The sequence below is a fragment of the Dendropsophus ebraccatus genome, chromosome 4 (assembly GCF_027789765.1).
Source record: "Dendropsophus ebraccatus isolate aDenEbr1 chromosome 4, aDenEbr1.pat, whole genome shotgun sequence".
Lineage (NCBI taxonomy): Eukaryota > Metazoa > Chordata > Amphibia > Anura > Hylidae > Dendropsophus > Dendropsophus ebraccatus.
The window spans coordinates 99,599,465-99,605,477 of record NC_091457.1 but is presented as its reverse complement, the minus strand read 5'-3'; positions in this window follow the sequence as shown (position 1 = coordinate 99,605,477).

Genomic DNA, 6,013 nt, shown 5'->3' with positions numbered 1-6,013 from the left:
CTATTCTCCTGCCATTATAACCAGCACCTAGCTTGCACCTATAGAGAATGATATTCACTAGAATACCCCCAGCAATCATATTACTGGACTATCATACACAGTGCATATTCTTTTAATCTGCCATCTGATAATCCGTTCCAAGATGTTGTGCAGGAGCAGATTCTGTGGTCATGTTATATTATGTAACCCCCCCCCCCCCCTCCTCAGAATAGCTCATGATTCAGTTGTCCCAGTGATGCAGGATTGAAGGGATGTTACTGTATTTGTATTTAATCCATTACTGATATTTGGGGTAAATGTGAGCACCCTCTATCATAAAACCCCCCTCACTGGGGGCCTGGGCATTTTATGGGGTCCATTTCTTTGGGTGATCAGAGGCCTCCCATCAGCGGGGGATGGCCTGGGAGGACAGCGGGGTCAGGCAGGGGGAGGAGGGAGCTGGTTCCCATGGCTCAGACATGGTTCTCACGGCTTGGGCTTTGTGCTGGGACACAGTCATTGTGCGCCTGTATTTATGTAACCGCACAGCTGCAATTAACCCCTCAGCTGCTGTTGCTGCTGCACACAGTGTATCCCGACCTAATTAGCTGCAGGGCTGCCAATGGCAGGGGAAGATACCGGAGAAGAATTCAGGGGGTGTCCACCGAGCGAGTATGTGTAGTTAAATGGTGTTCCTTTACTCATTATTTAGTAAGTAGAGGAACAAGTGAAGCTCCCAAAATGTTGTCCTCACCCCACACTGGATAAAGTGTTCAGTAAATTGTTTGTCAGGAATGTGGGAGCAGTAACGGTGGCCAAATATAAATTGTTTTACTTCAGACTCTTGTCTACTGCTGCCCTTCAGTTGGGGAAACTCTGGCGTAGATCTTAGACATGATGGTAAAATGTGTGTCTGATACCTGAATTTTAGGGTGGACATTAGAGGATCAAGGAGCCACTGTGCAGCTGCCAACCAATGCCAGGGAGAGGAAGGGATCTGACAACTACCTGATGGAATTGTAAAATCAGTGTAAAATCATAAAGCGAGGAGTCACAAGCTGCTGTAATAGAAACCACCACAAAGATTTTACACTGCAGGGAGGGGTTTATATACACCATGGGGAGGGGGATTTAGCAGAACATGAAAACAATGTTGGCAGCTGGCAGGCTCCTGAGAACCACCTCTTCAACACGTAAAGCCAAAATATCCAGATGTAAAATTAAATATTAAAATCATCACCACCACCCACCTCCACTAGGTATAATGTACATACCTAGATTTGCATTTCCAGGGAAATACATAGTGCTTAAAAAGAGCGCCCCTTTAATAGTGACCTTCCCTTAAGAGAAACTTTAACCCTTGATACCCTCCCTTTAAGAGCGACTTTGGTACAGTCCCTTTAAGAGCAACTTTGGTACAGTCCCTCAAACTGCGACTCTGGTCCCAACGCTTTGAGTGACCTATATACTGTCCCTTTAAGACCAGCTTAAGTACTGTCCCTTTAAAAGAGACTTGGGTACCATCCTTTGAAGAGCAACTTTAGTACTGTCCCTTTAAGAGTAATTTTAACCCTGGCCTTTTAAAAACAACTTTATTACTGTCCCTTTTAAGAGTGACTTATGTACCGTCCCTTAAAGGGACAGTACATAAGTCACTCTTAATGGGACAGTACATAAGTTACTCTTAAAGAGTGACATGTACCGTCCCTTTAAGAGTGACTTATGTACCGTCCCTTTAAGAGTGACTTTGGTACTGTCCTTTTAAGAGCTACTTTGGTACCGTGCTTTAAAGAGCGACTTTTATGTAATGCCCCTTTAAGAGCAACTTTGGTACCTTCCTTTTAAGAGCATGCAAAATCCAAGGAAACAAAAAGGAGATATTGTCCTCGCGCAAACCATAGATGCAGTTTCTAGTTTATATCCACAGGTCCACACCTGTGGATATTTATTTTCTAAATAAACTAGAAACTGCATCTATGGTCTGTGCGAGGACAATATCTCCTTTTTGTTTCCTTGGATTTTGCATGTGATTACGCACACCTCGGGGTCTGCGGTTGAGAGTCCCCAGCAGCGACCATTCTATTTGTCATTATAGACGTGCTTCATAGTGGTTGCGGCTTATCACAACCATATCAGGTTAGCCTAAACCTGTGTGCTTTTCTTTTGCTTGACCGCCACCCTAGCAAACAGTGTCATGCTATGAGGCGCTCTGCCTTGCGTTTCCTTATCTTCCTTTTTAGAGCGACTTTTGTACCTCTGCTACTTCACTGACTAAGCTCTGCTGTATCATGCGGGTATCGGCTCTGCTACATCACTGACTCCACTCTGCTACTTTACTAACTCAGCTCTGCTGTATCATGCGGGTATTGGCTCTGCTACTTTACTGACTCAGCTCTGCTGTATCATGCGGGTATCGGCTCGGCTACTTTACTGACTCAGCTCTGCTGTATCATGCGGATATCGGCTCTACTACTTTACTGACTCGGCTCTGCTACATGGCTGGCTCAGCTCTGCTACGTAGTGGAGGTTTCGGCTCTGATACATGGCTGGCTTAGCTCTGCTACATAGTGCGGGTATCGGCTCTGCTACATGGCTGGCTAAGCTCTGCTACGTAGTGTGGGTATCGGCTCTACTACATAGTTGGTTCAGCTCTGCTACGTAGTGGGAGTATTGGCTCTGCTACATGGCTGGCTCAGCTCTGCTACGCAGTGCAGGTATCGGCTCTGCTTCCTGGCCCATTCACTGATTGTCATTCCTTGGAACACTTTAGGTAAGTACAGGTCATTCCTTGGACCACTTTAGGTAAGTATGGGTCAATCCTTGGACCACTTTAGGTAAGTACGGGTCATTCCTTGAACCACTTTAGGTAAGTACGGGTCATTCCTTGGACCACTTTAGGTAAGTACGGGTCATTCCTTGGACCACTTTTTTTTTTTGAATCAGAAATTCCTTGGACCACTTTAGGTAAGTACTAACTCCTGCAAACCGGGAACATCCACAGGACCTACAGATTTGAAGAGGCAGGTGGCCATAACAATTTTACTCTTTAAGAACTGACTGTTCACTTGCAGCTCTATATTTGTCACCCCTTGATAGATTCCATTATAACAAAAATATCAATGTTCATTTCACCTGTCAGTAGTTTTTAAAGAGGATGTACCACCCGGTACATCCTCTTTAACCTGAACCCACGGATCGATCGGCGCCATTCATTCTAAGCGAGCTGCGTTATACAGGGGAGGGAATTCCCTCCCACTGGGGGTGGCCCGCCCGACCTCCAGTGCTTCAGCACCGGCCGGTACCGCTGGATCGAACGGTGGGGGGAGATGAAATAAGTATTAATCAGACCTCAGATCAGCCCCCTAATGGCTGATCTCTACCCCCCCTCCTCCTCGGGCGGCCATCAAATCCAAGATGGCCGCCCCCATCACTGCGAACAAACGATGTTTGTTCGCAGCGATGGAAATAAAAAAATGAATCAAAACCCCATGCTCTCCGCCACCGGAGGTAGCGGAGAGCATGGGGCAGTGATCGGGGACCCCCCTGTGGGGTCCCGAAACAGGCGATCGGCGGTATATACTGCCCGGCACTTTTTATCCCCTGTCACCATAAATCATTGGTGACAGGGGATAAAAAGTGTCACCGTGCCCCCCCCAGTCACCCCCCCCTTCCCCACATACGTTACCTGATCCTGGAGCTCCGTCCTCCTCGACGTCCTGACTGCTTCTGATGTGCGCATGCGCGTCAGAAGCAGTCAGCTCTGAAAATTTAAAGTGACAGAGACCAATTTGGTCTCTGTCACTAAACTATGATTACTGTGATAGAAAATATCACAGTAATCATAGTAATATAGTAAAAATGAAAGTGTAAAAAGTACAAGTGAAAAAGTGTCAATGTGAAAAACATACAAACAAAATAAAACACACTTTTTATTATAGTAATAATTGCGGTTTACTCCCAGATTACCCGTAACCACCGCAGGTTGCCCGTATCCGCCCCAGTTTGCCCGTAACCACCGCAGGTTGCCCGTATCCGCCCCAGTTTGCCCGTAACCGCCGCAGGTTGCCCGTAAACACGCCAGATTACATGTAACCACCGCACGTTGCCCATAACCACCACATCTTGACCGTAACCACCCCAAATTGCCAGTGACCCCCTCCAGATTGCCTGTAACTACCGCACGCTGCCTCTGACCACCGCACGTTGCCTCTGACCACCGCACGCTGCCCCTGACCACCGCACGCTGCCCCTGACCACCGCGCGCTGCCTCTGACCACCGCACGTTGCCATTGACCACCGCACGCTGCCTCTGACCACCGCACGTTGCCATTGACCACCGCACGTTGCCATTGACCACCGCACTTTGCCTCTGACCACCGCACATTGCCGCTGACCACAGCACGTTGCCCCTAACCACCGGACGTTGCCCGTAACCACCGGACGTTGCCCGTAACCACCGCACGTTGCCCGTAACCACCGCACGTTGCCCGTAACCACCGCACGTTGCCCGTAACCACCGCACGTTGACCGTAACCACCCCGAATTGCCAGTGACCCCCTCCAGATGGTGCGTAATCAGCCCCGATTGCCCGTAACCCCCCAGATTGCACGTTGCCTCTGACCACCGCACGTTGCCTCTGACCACCGCACGTTGCCTATAACCACCCCACGTTGCCCGTAACCACCCCACGTTGCCCGTAACCACCCCACGTTGCCCGTGACCACACCAGTTTGCCCGTGACCACCCCAGGTTGCCCGTGACCACCCCACATTACCTGTAATCTCATTTTTTATTGTATTTTAGCACCTGGCACTACTTCGGAAAAATCTGCACTGAAAATGCTAATTGGCGCTCCTTCCCTTCTAAGCCCGGCTGTGTGCCCATACTGTGGTTTATGCCCACATATGGGGTACCGTTTTACTCAGAAGAAGCTGTGTTACAGATTTTGGGGTACGTTTTCTCTCCTGTTCCTCGTGAAATTAAGAAATTTTTAACTAAACAAACATATTATTGGAAAAATTCGAGTTTTTCATTTTTACTGTCTTATTTTGAATACTTTCCTCTAATACCTGTGGGGTCAAACCGCTCACTGCACCCCAAGATGAATTCTTTCAGGGGTGTACTTTCCACTACTGACACTACAGGGGCGCTGCAAACGCACCTGGCACTACTTCGGAAAAATCTGCACTGAAAATGCTAATTGGCGCTCCTTCCCTTCTGAGCCCGGCTGGGTGCCCATACAGTGGTTTATGCCCACATATGGGGTACCGTTCTACTCAGGGGTACCTGCGTTACAGATTTTGGCATGCAGCTTCTCCCCTGTTCCTAGTGAAATTGAGAAATTTCAAACTAAACGAACATATTATTGGAAAAATTCTAGTTTTTCAATTTTACTGTCTTATTTTGAATACTTTCCTCTAATACCTGTGGGGTCAAAATGGTCACCACACCCCAAGATGAATTCTTTGAGGGGTGTACTTTCCAAAATGGGGTGACTTTTGGGGGGTTTCTCTTCTGCGGACACTACAGGGGCGCTGCAAACGCACCTGGCGCTCAGAAACTTTTTCAGCAAAATCTGCATTGAAAAAGCTAATTGGCGCTCCTTTTCTTCTGAGCCCGGCTGTGTGCCCATACAGTGGTTTATGCCCACATATGGGGTACCGTTGTATTCAGGAGAACCTTCTTTACAAATTTTGGGGTACTTTTTTTCTCTTGTTCCTCGTGAAATTGAGAAATTTCAAACTAAACAAACATATTATTGGAAAAATTCGTGTTTTTCATTTTTACTGTCTAATTTTGAATACTTTCCTCTAATGCATGTGGGGTCAAAATGCTCATCCTACCCAAAGATGATTTTTTTGAGAGGTGTACTTTCGAAAATGGGGTGACTTTTGGGGGGATTCTATTCTGCGGACACTACAGGGGCTCTGCAAATGCACCTGGCGCTCAGAAACTTCTTCAGCAAAATCTGCATTAAAAAAGCTAATTGGCGCTCCTTTACTTCTGAGCCCGGCTGTGTGCCCACATCTGGGGT